This window comes from Lissotriton vulgaris, chromosome 3_1 (assembly GCF_964263255.1).
Source record: "Lissotriton vulgaris chromosome 3_1, aLisVul1.2, whole genome shotgun sequence".
Taxonomy (NCBI): Eukaryota; Metazoa; Chordata; class Amphibia; order Caudata; family Salamandridae; genus Lissotriton; species Lissotriton vulgaris.
The window spans coordinates 683,149,856-683,166,963 of NC_141689.1; positions in this window are offsets into that span (position 1 = coordinate 683,149,856).

Sequence of the window (17,108 nt, forward strand, 5' to 3'; positions counted from 1 at the left end):
ATGCAACAGTGCTTCGGATTAGCAATAATTCTGCAAATGTGTATACCAGCACTCACTCGTGGGTCTGAGACCTGGCCCAAACAGGGTGTGTGAGCCCCCAACACACTGGTGCCTAGTGGTGTCGCAGTCGGGCAGGCAGGCAAAAAACAGAGCGCTCAGATTGACAGCCAAATCAATCTGGAGAACACCATCTCAGGACTCTGGCCGCTCTTTGTGACATGACTGACGTCACCCGGTCCAACAGCAGGGATCAGCACAACAGTTACTCACGAACCCACCTGTATCTCGGTAATGGAGCACTAAGTGACACAGACAGCAAGTAGCTGCAGCAGCGCCCTGATGGCGTGCTCCTAGGCATTGGTAATTTAATTTGTGTTAACACTAACATACAGTCTGGGGTAGCAAATGGCTGGTAAACAACTGTCTATTGAATGATCTTTAAAGCCAGTGTGACTGGTGCGTCAGCAACTCATTCTGCAAAGCCGCAATCCACCTTAGACTTCGGTCCAGGTGCATACCAGACCCCACCCTAAGGGTGAATGTTTACAGCGGTGGCGAAAATACATGAATGCGCGCTGTGCATCAATCATGGTGCGTGCAGGCAGCTACTCAGCCAGTGGCAGTGCGTGCCAGTGGATTTTTGAAATAATAAATGTAGTCCTCCTCTTGGCAGTGGCTAGATATAAAATGTAGGTGACATAACATGCAGCATCACGGACACGGACGGCACCAGCAGATGCTGCATTTTATACAGATAAATGTGCTTGTTTGCATGTTGGTCACGCCCCCCTCAGGGTCCAAATTGGCCTCAGCCAAAAAACCGACACCCTGTCACAAAACCGGCCCCCACACCATCCAGCCTACCAGGGGGTTGCCCGGTGCTAGGCATTACCAGTCCGGCCCTGTCCTTTGGTGAAGTCCTGTTCTTCACGGGCGGTTTTACCGCACTGAAATGACTTGCAACTTGTAATGAGGATCTAAGAAGTAAGCACTTTGAGTTCAGCACAGAAGAAACATTTTCAAACAAGCATCAGTTTTATAACATTGTATTTCAGTACGTCACGTATTTGTGTTTCGTTTCCGGTGTCCAGGGATTTGTGCTGCAGAATGTATTTACCCCATGTTCCTAATCCAAACCATGGTGTGACATATTGATTAAATGGACTGTGTTTCTAGACAATTCTTTTGTATTATTTTCCCTTGAATAATACTTTGAGTCATTGAAGTCACCACAGATCACAAGCGTTCACAAGTTTTCATGGGCTGTCAGCAAAAAACGGCAAGGCTTCTGGGGCAGGCAGCACAGGACACACAGGTACCCAGAACATGCTTTGGGACTAGACTCTGTTTCACGCACGCCTTCAAACAATCTCACTAGGTGTCCAAATCACATATTTTGTATTCCCACATGTGCAAAGCTCACACAAGTCCTTTAAACTCAAACAAGTTATAACTAAAGAAAACTTTGAGCAGTGAGAAAGGAGACCACCAGAACCCCAGTAAATATATCCAAGTATTTTTTTCTGTTGCAGTTTTATAGAGCGCAAACTTGGGTCAAGGGCATTACAGCGCTTTACACGAGCACAAGAGATTACATTACACAAGGGCGGTTTCAATTTTCAAAGGTAGTGGAGAGCTCTGGCCATTAGGAGACATCCCAATACTGAGACAAATGGGGTTGAGGTCCTGTCGCCCAGCACTTCTGGCGTTACAGATGCTAGAAACCCAATATGTAGCCAAAAATGTTGCCTTGTTTTTAAAATCCTGCCTGTTGATTCGTAGCAAAATTAATTCTACCATTTAAACACTGTTGTCAATATGATCTACATTTTTATCCTTTTTATTCTTACTTGTATTTTATCATGTAATAATGTTTTTATATATTGTACTGTATGATGCACTTTTTATGATTATCACAAGTTAATCGAATAAAAGTATTTGAACTGAACTGAACATTAGGAGACATCTCCTCATGACTGTTCACATCACATGAAGGTGAGAGGGCGGCAGCTCCATCGGGGGCTGCTGAGATGTCCGCCCTAAGAGCGCTGTGGGCTGGGTTGGAGACAGGAGAGGCCTGTGGGCTACTTGGTGTTTGACAACAAGCACAATGCAATGTATTTATCAACGGATGGGATGGTACAGACAGTGTGCATCAAAGTAACAATGTGACCACAGTACCCTGCTGCAAAGGCCTGTTTCATCTGCTGTTGTCAACCCACTCTCTCCCCTTTGATGTAGGACATTGTTTGTCAGTCACAGATCATCAGCCAGGCCTTCAGGACAGGAAGCAGGCAACAGGGATCTGACAACATCACTGAACTTCATATTGTTTTCAGTTCTACCAAAGATGACCCCGGTACAACGGGTATGGACAGCTGCGTAAGATAGAGGAACTTAATTCCCTGGGAAGGTGTTTCATATATTGATCTCACGAGACTAATTTGGGAGCATTTCAGAATGCAGTATAGAAAAATGTCTTTGTAAAGTGAGGGAAGTTTTGTAAGGGTGGTGGTATGCAGAGCGTGGGCTTAGACTATCTTAGAAGTTAGCTGTATGACCAGCTGAGCGCTGGACCGTTTTCGAGCACGGCACGAAGTGAATCTGGAGAGGTGGGAGAATGAGTGAAAGGTGTAGTATGTGGGATGAAATCTTTAATACAGATTTAACAGTCCAGACTAGATAGAGAGGCACCAAAGCAGGCCTCTATTCCCCAACACCTGGATGACAGGGGGGGGGAGTGATGGTAGTATAAGGTAGGAGGCAGCATTTTTCAATTCTCCTAGGGCCGCAAAACACCTAGAAATGGCTCTGAGTCCTGGGCCCCCACCCACTGCCAGAAAAGCGTCCGGCACTGCGGGAAAAGTAGTAGCTTATCAACCTCCCACCTGAAGCGGGTTGTTTACTCCTCTCCAGCAGGGCTTCTGGGCCTTGTAGCCCTAGAGCCCCCCACATACCACTAGAAAGAATTTTCAACAGAGTCAAAGGAAAGGCACAGATATGTCGGATTGGAAAATGTGATAGCTGTTTTCTAAGAGCAAGAATGGACTGTTGCCCCATTGTGTTGTTTTGATTCTTAAAGAGATGTGCATTTCTCTTTCATAAATTGTAGCAGCGTTTGGCAATCCTGATTGACAGGGTAATATGTTCCAGATCCTGGGTGGATGTATGGATGTGAGAAACTGGGTTGTGAACCTTGGTTAAGTAACAGTCATAATCTCTTGCAGGGTGACCTATAAAAAGTCACTAAATTAACCTGGGCTTAACCCTTGCTAACTTGGCACTTAAAGCTGTCACGCTTAACTTAGAGATGAAATGTAAATTATTTATGCAGAACAAGAACACAAACAGTAATGAAGTGAAAAATAACACAAGAAAAATCCCACACAAATTTAGACAAATATGGTAAAGATTTATAGATTATCTGACAGCAAAACAATAAAAATCCAATCAGTAGAACCTGAGTAATGAATTTTAAAAGTTTTTAGTGAAAACTAGCACCTAAAAGATCAAAGCGCCAACAGCAAACATCTAATGAAGCAAGACCAGGTCAAAATCGACAGATATTTCCGACCGCAATGGAGTATGGCTTGGATACAAGAAGTGGATTGGGCCTGGCCACCTCTTACATTCAGACTTAGAAGACATTATGAGAATAATGTTCTGAGATGGTAATGTTCTGAGGAGCAATGCTGTATGCATGCTCCAAGAAGGGAGCATGGTCACCATGGAGACTTGGGTCGAAGCCACAGTGGAGAGTTCTATGTTTGGATTTAGTCTCTTTTTCGGAACTTTGAAATCTACAGTTGGACGAGGCAAAGAGCTTTAACCAAAAACAGTTCTACAAGACCAGATAACCTTTTTGCAAGGGGCACAGAACAGGATTTGCTGCTGTGAAGAACACCGCAGGAGAAGACGCAGGGTTGATCTTACAGGCAATGCATCTCAGGCGGATTGGCAAGCAGGTTGGGTTCAGTCTGCTCTTGATTCTCAGAGTAGTGTTTGTCCAAACATTTTCTAAGTCCTCAGTTTTTGGATTTGGCAATCTGTTTAACTTAAGTATCACTACCAATGGCCAAGGACTAGAAGAACACCACTTGGGGTTCAGCACTCACTCAGACTCCAGGTGCAGGTTCAAGGTGTGGAAAGTGAGCCCATATTACTATCGATGCCCGGGCTGCTGGCGGAAGTCGCCTCTTAGTTCCCATTCTGATTAGTTACCAAATAAAGAGACGGGCGCTGGGAGCTGGAATCACAAGAACAAAGTTTTATTTCTCATGAGGAGAGCCTGTCATTTCGGACACGAAACACAGTGTCTTTCGGGAGGTGCTCTAACAAGTTCTCTGAGACATCGCCTTTTATACCTTACAAAACATTCCTTATTACAATAACGACATTGTGAAACAAGGAAAAAGTCATCCCTGTAATCCTTGTGTCAATCCCGCCCCACATATGTCCACAATAGAGGCCCTTAACCTGCTGATAAGAGGAGGGGGCAATCACGCAGCTGAGGGTTCCGCCGATTCTTAGGATGTGTGCGCCTGATCGTGCCCCAGGGGGCGGGGAGGCCAGGATCAATAATGGGTCCTTTGAAGAGGAGTGACTCCATACAATAAGGGGCAGTAAACAGTATCTCCCGGCTTAGGTGATGGCCTCGGACCTGTGTAGACAGTCAATTGCGGAGGGAGGGTTTACCAACAGAGGGGTTATTCATGAAAGGAAAGGAGGTGTTGGTCAGGCGCGAGCGTGACTCCCAAGGACAGAGTCGCACAGAGTGAGATGTCTTATGACCCGTGCATGAGAGAGCGGGGGCAGTCAGGTACAGCTGGGGGGTTTGTCAGCTGAGGCGAAGGATGCTTCTTCAAGAGGAGATGGGGGGTGCGTGGGTCAAGCAGGAGGGTTACTTCTCAGAGCAAGGTCGCGCAGAGGGAGAGGGTCATTCGAGAGGGTGGGGGTGTTTAACTACATGTAGGAGGGAAGCTGGGGATTCCAAATGAGCGGGCAAAGAGGCCATGGTGCCTAAAAATGGTATACACCCGTTACAACGCAACTTTTACTCCGCACTACCATTACAACGCAGGCATTACAACGCATGACATTACAACGCATTGCGCTGGGGGGCGCTCTAGGATAAGAGGTAAGTTTAATTTACTATCCAACACCTTCCCTAGGGTCCACGGGGACTGGAGTTAGAATAGTAAATTATACTTACCACTATCCAGCACCTCAAAGCGCTATGCGTTGTAATGGTATGCGTTGTAAAAACCACGTTGTAATGGTATGCGGAGTAAAAGTATGCGTTGTAACGACATACATCCCTAAAAATGGCTGTCAGGTACATACGGGCATGGGCCTTTGCTGGCGGTGTAATGCGGTCAACGTCTCAAGACATTCATGGTGCGCACAGGGAGGGGAATGGTAAAGGACAAATGAACGCCGCTTATGTACATCAATTTCGTGAATTTCCACAGTCGCCGCTTTTTACATAACAAAGTTCATTTCCCAATTGATGGGTGTACATATAAACATGTGTGGTTGATGAAATAGTTTTTGTCAATACTAACATATTGCATATAATCATGAACAGTTGATGTGATTGGCAGAATGCAGCACATAGGAAATTGCATTTGCAAACGTACTACATAGCATAAATGCTTCTGACTTTCTCAAAAAAGGTGACCAATGAACATTTTGACCAAGTAGTTGAGGGAGGAATTCAGTCCAATAAGATCTCTTCGTCACAGTGTCTTTTTAGCAGTGAGCCATCACTGGTAGGCTCTAGTCCGTGTCCTTTCGTTGGCGCTGTTGAGCACCGGCGGTGGAGCTATAGGTCCAGCTCGGATCCATCCTTACGCGTTGCAGGGTGTGGTCAGTCCTCTGCTGTTAGACCACAGTCCTGTTCCCTAACCAATCCTTTTAGTGGCGCCTTATGCTCGGCACCTATATTTCCGTGGCATAACCCTATTTCCACCTAAATGCTGTTCTTTCTTCCGGCAAAAAGTCACGTGGAAAAGAGGGTGCGTTGTTCAATAGTCGATGGGAGTGAGGGCGGAGTGGGGTCAGATTTCCTGGGACACACCAAAGGGACCAAGGGAGCAAAGGATAACAAGCAAGCAGGCCCATCAATCGGGCTTGAAAAGGGGGAACGGAGGCTTCAGGCACACGTGGGTTAGTGGACAGAGAGCTTCAGGACAGCCCTTCATCCTTTCGTTTACTGCGTTTGAGAGTGCTGCCTCGTCCCGTATCTTGTTGCGCTGCGGCTCCACCTTTGGTCGAGGTCGCATGTGTCTCATGATCTGCAGCCAGGCTGTGCGCCACGTCCAACCCTTCTCCTCCGATGATCGTATATCTTTGTATGGGTAAAAACAAGTTTTAGAGAACTGGCAGGAGAAGAGACTTTTACATTTTAATTCCACTCGCAATCCTAGCACCTGGGGGTTATGCTCCTTGGTCATAGTCAGAAGTCTATTACCATGAAGTAAGTATATGGGTATTTCTACTGTGTTCGCACCAAGTCTAATCGGCGTTCATTCATGACACATATGGACAGAGGTCAGACTCCTATCACTTGCGTATTTCATCAAAAACTCAAAAATTGGCAACATTCAGGGGAGACTCGTCCTTCCAACCCGAGCCTTAACAGTCTTTCATTTCCCTTTTAGAGCTGGCTAACTCTTTCAAGCAGAGCGGGGGGGGGCAATCATCGAAAGACAGGGTTAAACAGGTTTTTCTCGAGGGGCAACAGTTGGTCATGGTCATTAGTTATACATCGGGAACAGCAGCTGGGGTCAATCAAGTGGGGCAGGGACGCTTCGGGCATTCGTGCTTGAGTGCAAAGGGGTGGGGCAATCTGGGCATTGGGGATCAATCTGGACATTGGCGCTTGTCTCTAACGAACTGAAAAATAGGTGCCATTGACATATAGTTCCCCTATAAAAGGCCAGATTAGGGGACCTTAGTCATCTTACCTGTCCTTTCTTTCTTAGCCAATTCGAGTTCATTCATTTTGCAGGAAGGAGAGGCAGCGATATGGCAGGTTACAATCGTTTTAGTTTCTGTCAATTTCGCTGAACACCTTCGTGTTCAATAAGTATCCAATCGGACTGGTGCCAGTGGGGCACAATTTTACCACAAAAAGGAAGATGAAACAGGGGGACTCTCATCGAGAGTGAGAGTCGTCCGCAACCTAAACGAGCCATTCGGTACACGTATGACATGTAGAGAGAGAGAGAGAGAGAGAGAGAGAGAGAGAGAGAGATAGAGAGGGAGAGAGAGAGAGAGAGAGAGACGTGTACGGTAATAGGTCATTTAGTGCGTTCACAACACAGAACGGTAGGGGTCAGGTAACACGGAAACACAAACAGAGGGAAGACATAAATCCCTACATTACACACACACAAACTCAAACAAGGGAAGACAGTACGTGTTTTACATAAAAAGAAAGATTCACGACAAAACATAGAACAGTTATTGGCCATAAAGATCTTTTTCTGCATGCTGCGCATCTTTTGTATCCTATTTATCTACGTGCTGAGTTCTTTTTACCTTGTTCCTCCCTTTCCTCTCGTTTGCTATCTTTGCGAACGTTCTCGATCGCTAATACTTACACCTCGGTCGGCCGGTCAGAAATTAACCTGGTCGGGCTATTGCCCACGGTTGGATCTTAAACCACTTTGAAGTTTCTCCTTTTGGTGAGAAGTTCTTCAGGCTGAGGCAACGGAGGGTATTGATTGGGAGAACAGTCGAACAGCTTGGCTATATCTATAAGAGAGCGAGAAGGAGGTGGTACATTTGGAACATCAACAACATTCCTACTTTCCCAGACGGGTGGTGCCTAGGTAACCCTTACCCCGGAACTTTTCCTTGTCCTTTCCCTATCTAGTAAAACGTCATAGTTGCACTATCTGGCGTGCTGGTTCGAGTCAAATTCTGTCATACAGTACTAACCCGTCAAGTTCCTATGTCAGTCCATCCTCCCAGTCGTTATATTCTAAGGAGGAACAGTCATATCTAAGTCTATGTCTTTCAAAACTCGTTAGCATAAGTACTATGCTCAGATCCCCTCCTTCCCCTTTCGTTGGTCGTTCGATCATCACTCCTCCATACCTCGACCGGTGTTTCGACGTGACCTGCAGAAAGGAGGAGAAGAAGGGGGTGGGGGCAGCATTCAAAACACATCAATGCGCATACATCCGAAAAAAATGTTTTTACCTACCTCATACTCGACCTATCTCCACGGGGTTCATTCTCTACCATCTCGGCGTTTAAGCCCAGAGGGACCAATAGTGCTACGATAATCATTGGTGTTCTGCGTATACGCACGGATCATTCGAGCGTGGTCTTTTAGATCATGCGCAAGGGTGGTAGCCAGGTGGCATTTCTTCAGAATTGTTTAAGGGCATCTAAAAACTTTTTCCTGCTGCCTGTGGCATACAATGCAACAGCCTAAGTATTGGGCTTCTTAACCTTCAACCTTCATAAAGCTGCTTACATTTCGCTTATATCGGAGACAGTAGCAACACATTTGAGCCTCATTAATGCAATCGCTACAGCTGTACTTGCTTTTTCAAAAACCTTTAATTTTATAATAAAGAGTGCGGCAAGTGCAATAAAATCGTATCGAAATTCATTGGGAGCAAGCATCATAAATGTCAAAAGGTCAAACTTTCAATGGCCATGGTGCGTTTGAAACTTAGCATCAATTCATCGTCCAAATGTTCAATCAGTACTCTATTTCATATAAATTCATTGCTTCCAACACATAATTAGTACCCACCCTATACCAGTTCATTGTCTCGACACATAATCAATATCCATCCTATATCACTTCGTTTTTCCTAACACATAATCGATATCCAACTTATATCACTTCACTGTTCAAACAACTACATACATATCTCAGAACATTAAGGCTTGAGCAATCAGGATACAACAAGGAGCTGAAAGTTTCATTTTGGATCGGTGCCATTTTGGGCGAGGTCCCAGTATAGTCAGATCGTCTCTACTGACTCGTAGTAGGACCAGGACCTTCCGTTGGTAGTTCAAAAAGTTTTTCATAATAGGGCAACAGACTGGCGATATGAGCCATCAGTCAAAAAGTGTGGAGGGAAGCAACGGTCTTTCCTACCGGGTCATACTGGCATCCCACCGGAACTGAACATGTCTGTATCTTTGCAGGATTTTAGTCATTTCAAAATGAGGTCGGCGACGGCAGGAGCGTGCCGACGTCTCGTGGCTCCATCGGAGGACGGGCGGGGGGCGCCTCATGGAGAGGTCGGCCCCCCCGGCTCTTCTAGAATCTTCAAGGTTGAGGAGCACAGGGCGTGAGCCCGTCCCGGGCAAGAAAACCCGCTTTGTGATATGGACCCTCTTCAAGCAGGAGCGTTGGGGTGTCGCCGGAAGCCTCCACCTGGAGGTAGGTGGGGGAGGCTCGTTCGCGCCGCCTCCCCCTTCCAGCGACCCCGCGCCGTTCTTCGGCTCCAGCTCTTTGGTGTCGCTGTGCCAGGCAATGAAGATGGGGGGGGGGTCGGAGGCAGCAAGACATCCCCCTCCCTTTTTTGTGGCGGGACTACCTGCAACTCTCAAGGGTTGCCCAAGACACAATTGAAAAGAAAGAGGTGTAGTTGCAGCCATTATAGCTGAAAGAAGCGCTGCCGTCCTTGCCTTGGCTTCGGTCTTCGATGAGGGCCGGATCAGGCAAGAGAGGGGGGGGGGGTCGGAGGCAGAGGCAAGACATCCCCCCCGTGGCCTGCAGGGCAGCAGAAGAGGGGAAAAAAGGAGACCATTACGATTTTTGGGCCGTCCGCCCCTCAGCCTCCCCTTCCGATGGCGGCCAGTCAGGCCCTGCTCTGCACGCGCTGAGGCCTCGCCTTCCGGATGGGCGTAACCGCAGGCCTGTTGCACTTCGGGAGCTTCCGGAATGGGGGTAGGTATTTATTGATTTGTATCTATTTCACGTTACCGTTATTTGGGCGTGGTGGGCAGTGAGGCAGACATGTTTGGAGCAGCAATAGGCAACGGAGCCTAGCTACCTCGTGGCTGTCTTGCCGTCAAGCTTTCGCCATTTTATATTTCTTATTACGAACTATTCCTAATATTTCTTATTTTTAGTGAAGTCGCAAGCTCATCAGGGGGTTACTGACTAAGCCCGATTTCTTTTATTTTTCCTTCCTTTCCTCAGCGTGTTTCAAGTTAAAAGTTTCTGTTAACAGGGTACGGTGATCACTTTATATTTTTATATGTCCTTTCATTAGGGGTACTCCTGGATGGACCAGATGAGTTACCTCCAATAAATGGTCCGGGTGGAACTAGATTTCAATTAATCAGTGGGGGGGCACATGTCCCTTCATTAGGGTATCATCCTGGACGGACCAAATGATGTACCTCCAATTACTAGGGTAGCCTCCTGGACGGACCAGATAGCCTACCTCCAATAAATGGTCAATGAGTGGGGAGCATATGTCCCTTCATTAGGGTAGCCTCCTGGGCAGACCAGGTGGGCTACCCCCAATAAATAGTCAATCAGTGGGGAGTGGGTAGGCCTGACGAATCATAAAGGGGCATAACCTACCCTTTACTACTTGCAAAGACTAGACAGAATATTTCTATTCCACGTTATTTGCAAACAGAAAATACCTCAAACAAACAATTCTTTGGACAACAATGTCCAGTCAATCAATCGATCAGTGGGGAGAAAAACAGGCATGACGGATTACAACGGGGACAAACGTCTGCATTACCTGCCCTTCGCTATCTGCAAAGGGAGACAGAATATTCCTATTCGTCTCTGTTTGTGGACAGGGAAGATCTCAAAGAGCAACAATCGATTATTAATCGATATCAAACAATCAGTGGGGAGAAAGATAGGCATGACGGATTACAACGGGGACAAAAGTCTGCATTACCTACCCTTCTCTATCTGCAAAGAGAGACGAACGTTCCGATTCGCCGCTGTTTGCAAACAGAGAATGTCTCGTTCTCAAGAAGAGAACCAATATTTCAAGTAGCAACCAAAGCTAAATGAACCAATAACCAAACAATATCAGTATTTAAATACCGATTCCAATACAATCAATAAAACAATCAGATGGATAAAACCATCCTACCAATCAGGCGTAAAACGCCCTACTTAATCTTACCCGGACCGGACCATGTGGACAGTTCTTTGTCTTCCTCCTCCAGCGCCCGATCGTTCTCTTACTCTATGCAGCATTCCTGTGGGATTCCAGTCAGGACAATAGGTCACTCGAGAGAGGTCCGTTCAGAATCGGTGAAGTTCATTCAATCGGCAGCCAGACGAGGGCCCTCTCAAGGCAGGTATACTCCAATCATTTAGATGTTCACCTCATCGTCTGGATCTCTCTTACTGGACCTTATATAACTGATGGACCCCGCTTTGGGACGCCAATTGTGGAAAGTGAGCCCATATTACTATCGATGCCCGGGCTGCTGGCGCAAGTCGCCTCTTAGTTCCCATTCTGATTAGTTACCAAATAAAGAGACGGGCGCTGGCAGCAGGAATCACAAGAACAAAGTTTTATTTCTCATGAGGAGAGCCTGTCATTTCGGACACGAAACACAGTGTCTTTCGGGAGGTGCTCTAACAAGTTCTCTGAGACATCGCCTTTTATACCTTACAAAACATTCCTTATTACAATAACGACATTGTGAAACAAGGAAAAAGTCATCCCCATAATCCTTGTGTCAATCCCGCCCCACATATGTCCACAATAGAGGCCCTTAACCTGCTGATAAGAGGAGGGGGCAATCACGCAGCTGAGGGTTCCGCCGATTCTTAGGATGTGTGCGCCTGATCGTGCCCCAGGGGGCGGGGAGGCCAGGATCAATAATGGGTCCTTTGAAGAGGAGTGACTCCATACAATAAGGGGCAGTAAACAGTATCTCCCGGCTTAGGTGATGGCCTCGGACCTGTGTAGACAGTCAATTGCGGAGGGAGGGTTTACCAACAGAGGGGTTATTCATGAAAGGAAAGGAGGTGTTGGTCAGGCGCGAGCGTGACTCCCAAGGACAGAGTCGCACAGAGTGAGATGTCTTATGACCCGTGCATGAGAGAGTGGGGGCAGTCAGGTACAGCTGGGGGGTTTGTCAGCTGAGGCGAAGGATGCTTCTTCAAGAGGAGAAGGGGGGTGCGTGGGTCAAGCAGGAGGGTTACTTCTCAGAGCAAGGTCGCGAAGAGGGAGAGGGTCATTCGAGACGGTGGGGGTGTTTAACTACGTGTAGGAGGGAAGCTGGGGATTCCAAATGAGCGGGCAAAGAGGCCATGGTGCCTAAAAATGGCTGTCAGGTACATACGGGCATGGACCTTTGCTGGCGGTGTGATGCGGTCAACGTCTCAAGACATTCATGGTGCGCACAGGGAGGGGAATGGGAAAGGACAAATGAACGCCGCTTATGTACATCAATTTCGTGAATTTCCACAAAGGTGGTGGCGCTCTCTTGCCTCCCTGGGGCTATGACCAGGAGGTCAGCAAACTAGCCCTTGGATTCACTCTGATGGTTCTGGGTTCAGGTGAAGATGGAAGCCTCAACAGCAGAGTTGACCTCTAAGGGTTCAAGGCAATATCCAGGCAGCAAAATAGTAATTCTAGGTACAGTCAAGCAGTATCACAGAATTCAACGCAGGTCACAGCAGCAAGCAGTCCTCTTATAGTCCTCCCACAGGTCCAAGAGTGAACTGAATTGTTGGTGTATAATGTCCTATTTTATATCCTGTGCCCTCCTTATGGAAGGTGGGAAAAGCTTGTTTGAAGTTCATGGAGTTTTCTGACTCCCTGACATGCCTTTAAGCTGGTTACAGTGAAAATGTGGAGGTGATAGAGCACTCCCTACACAGTTGCAAGTGAAGCTGTGCTCAGCCACCCCTCACCCTGCCAGTAAATGGTCCATTCAAGTACAACTAATCCCATTTGTCATGTGACTTTCTGGGAGGAATACACAAAGTCTGCCAGTTACACCCAGTCAATGTGACCCTAGACAAATTTCAGACATAAAAGGGCTAAGAGCAGACAAATGGTAACTTCCTAAAAGTCAAGCAATTGATGGACAGAATGGGGAATAAATCAAACTTTCAGCCCTGGTAAGAGATCTGGGTTAAATACATTGTTATTTTTCTCACCATGCCACCCCAGTTTATACCCAGCCTTATGCAAATCCCTCTTGTCCCTGCTCCTCATGGGTACAGTCCAGCCCAAACTGCCAAGCCAGGTCCTCCCTGGACCAGAAACAAGTATCCTGGGACCGGTTTCTGGCTATGAGCCGTCTTCAGCCAGGATCGGTACAAAAGGGGGTGGTGATGGACGGAGCATCTGAATCAATCAAACACTCACACCCAGTCAAAAGATCTGGGTTTAATCCATCACCGTTCTTTAGCCCACTCTGCCATCCCAGTTCAGACATGGATATATGCAAATCAGTCTGACCCTGTGCCTCATGGGGACAGTCCAGCCCCGACCTGCCAAGTCATGCCTTCCCTGGACCAGAAACAAGCTTCCGAGGACCGGTTTCTGGCATTCCAGCCGTCTTCAGACCGGCTTGCTTGAATCCAGTGGCAAAGTGAGCAAGGGACTCACGTCTGAGCATACCCTGCCAAAATTATTGCGGCCAAAAGTGGTACAAAAGGGGGTGGTAATGGACAGACTGATTTGCATATAGCCATGTCTGAACTGGGGTGGCAGAGTGGGCTAAAGAACGGTGATGGATTAAACCCAGATCTTTTGACTGGGTGTGAGTGTTTGATTGATTCAGATGCTCTGTCCATCACCACCCCCTTTTGAATCATTATTTGAGTACTTCCCCAGTTGAAACTAGCAAAGAAAGGCTTTAATTTTGCCTCCACCTGTTCAAGGAAAATCTATCTAAGCTTATACAATGATATAGCTTGTGACATTTATTTCAATGTGAGCGCACAATAACACCCATATGTAGTGTGCCCTATTCCTATAACAGAACCCTGCCTTTGCATGCTTAGAAATCACATTTTAGAAGTGACGTATAAATTAGGGGTGTGCAAATTTCTATGACTATGCTTCCTTGTAATTGCTTGAAATGTTGGAAAAATTACACAAATTTATGCATAATTATGCGAAATGCAAATCCATAATTCTGTGCTATATTTTAGCATGAAAGGCATGTCAGTTTTAGGTGTGAAGATGCATTTGAAAACAAAGCACCACAAAACAACAGCCTCGTGTGTTCTGTTGTGTTCCCACAAATGGTGCACTTTGCAGTAAAACTTTACAGTGAATGGCCCTTAATTATTCAAAGTGGCAGAGTGGTATCATTACATCTGTAATTTTAAGTGTTGTGAATTACGCTACCGTAATTGAAATTTCACCCAGGTCTGGTATGAACATATAACAATAGGTTTTTCTTAAATGGCAAAGTCATTGTTCTCTGCTAAGATTCACTGAATCACATTTAAACTGCAGTCCACACAAAACACAGTGGTGCTCCTAGCGGACATCTGTTTTTGTCCTATATGTGGGTGGTATTAAAACATACAGTAGCCTTCATATGATATTTAACTTCCAGGGGCCTCATTTATGAGGCCTTGCGTCAGTTTTGCGCTGCGGATGCGTCACTTTTTGTGACGCATCTGGGGCGTAAAACATGCGCCTTGTTGCGCCATATTTAAAAAGTGACGCATCTAGGTAGATGCGTCACTTTTTAAACCCCTGCGCCACATTATACCTGCGTCAGGTATAATGTATGCAGAGGGGGCGTTCCCCTGCAAAAAGCCTCGTAATAGTGACGCAGTGAAATCTATGAGATTTCACTGCGTCACTTTTAGGATGCTGTTGCGTCAAAATCTTGCGCCTGCCTCACAGCAGGCGTAAGACTGACGCAAGCCCTTTCACATGGGGCTTTCCCCATGTGAAAGGACGCATTGCTGGAGATGCGTCACTTTTGTGACACACTCCAGCAATGCGTCACTTTTGCGCTTACAGATGCGTGAGAAATACTGACGTATCTGTAAGTCCTTGCGACATGATGCGTCATACATTAAATATGACGCATCATTGGTGTCGCAAGGAGTGCGCAGTAAAAAGTGACGCATCGCTGTTTTCACGCAGCGATGCGTCACTTTTCATAAATGAGGGCCCATGTATTTTCTGTGCCATTAAGGGCTTACAGGACAGTTAAATCACACAAAAAGTGAAACCAATGTTATCAATTCCATTTTAACACCAGAGCACACACAGTATACCACTTAGTGGCAGTCACAGGGCAGAGCTCAAATACTGATGCATGATTCTCTCATGTTGCATGGACTTTTTCAAAGAATATATTAATTAGCAGTTTTTTCCACTTTTACCTAAATGATCTACCAGGGTATGTAAGGTACAGTTCCAGATATCAATGGTGTGCTAGAGACTTCATGTTTTATAACAGGGACTACTTGTCTACACCAACTACCTTTTCAGATGCATCTGTTGGTATTTATGTGTGCCACCAAACACAGAAAATTATTTAATAGGTGAAATTTATTTAAAACAGCCCGAAGCAACACTGTTTCATGCTCAGTGTTGTAACCCCACAGATGTGTATACTTTGTGAATATATATATGCTATGTATCTAAAAGTGACGGTGAATATTCCATGTATTAAGTGTGTCGATCTTGCATTCAATTTACCAGGTGTTTGTGTAATGTGGTATGTTTTCTGATGATATTCCCCACAAAAGCAGAATGAACCACACTAGCCGTACCTCTTTCATGTTGTAATACAGTGCTCACATAGTACATAGATATAATGTGCACAGGCTACACTATGGAGCAGATTTAATGTTATTTCATGCAACGCAAGACAACAAGGAATTTGCTACACTGAATTGCATGAAAGGTAGAGAGCAGAAATGTGCCATTTCTACTAGGATATGACTCTCTTCTGCTCCATCCCAACGATGATGCACCTCAGGTAGTCTTGCACCCACAAAAGCACCCTTGCGCTATCATAGCAACAGGGTATCAGTATTACAGGAAGGATTGCTTTTGTGCTGGGAGGAACTAATTCCTGCACAAAAACATTCCTTAAACCATATTCCTCTTTCTATGGGTGCTGCAGAATATGGAAAGAGAAACTAACACGGAGAAACAAAGAAGAAGCAGGAAAAGCCCTCGCTACATGTTACTTTTTTTTAACTAAAAAATAACTATCTCTCTTTGGACGCACAGTTCTACCTGTTTGCATATTACCTAAAGTAGGTTTATATGGTATCTGTTTGGTGCCCTGCTGACACAGGACAGTTTAAATCCCTGGCCCAGAACATCAGACTATTGCATGCAGAGGCCAAGGAAACATTAATAGACAAAACATATATTCATCTGAAACTACTGGCTGAAACAAAGGCTGGGGCTTCTCTGCAGACATGCAGTCATCAAGTGCATGAAACCAACCAACATTGTATACAACACATCTTTTGTCAAAATCCTGATGTTTGCTAAATAGACTGAGGCGCTATCTTCCAGCTAAAACCTGACACACCACTTCATGAACGTACTGGGGGGTGGGGCTATTTATGGGGAAGCCACATGCACATTGCAAGTTCTTGTAAATCTGGTTATTCATGAAAAACCATCGGAGGTGAATGGGAACACCCACACAACACCCATGGAATGCCTTCCCAATGCAGAGTACAGCAAAACGGCAACTTGCGCTCTGGTGAGCTTGTAGCATGCAAAGTGGCAATGCGTGGATTTAAAATGTGTCTTAAGGTTTGCATTGCTCTTGAGCCACGTTAAGTGGTGCAAGAGTGAAGCAAACTGCCTCATAAACAGACACCTCAGTTCAAGAAATGGCTGTAACTTTACTGATGGATAGGCAGGAACGAGAACTCGTCACCTTACAGTTCGATTCATGTTTTCCGTTATCTGCAACTAGATCTGACAAACTTGCTGACAAGGCTGATTACTGGGCCCATTCGCTTGTGTAAGAAATTTTAACAAAGCACACCTTGTTTGCACTTTATTAGTTACACAATTGCACAGCACGACATGCACTTCAACTGATTTATGACTGCATGCATGTCAAAGTGGGGACTTTAGATTTGATTCCATTCTCGGTGGGAGTGACATCAGTCATATTCCACT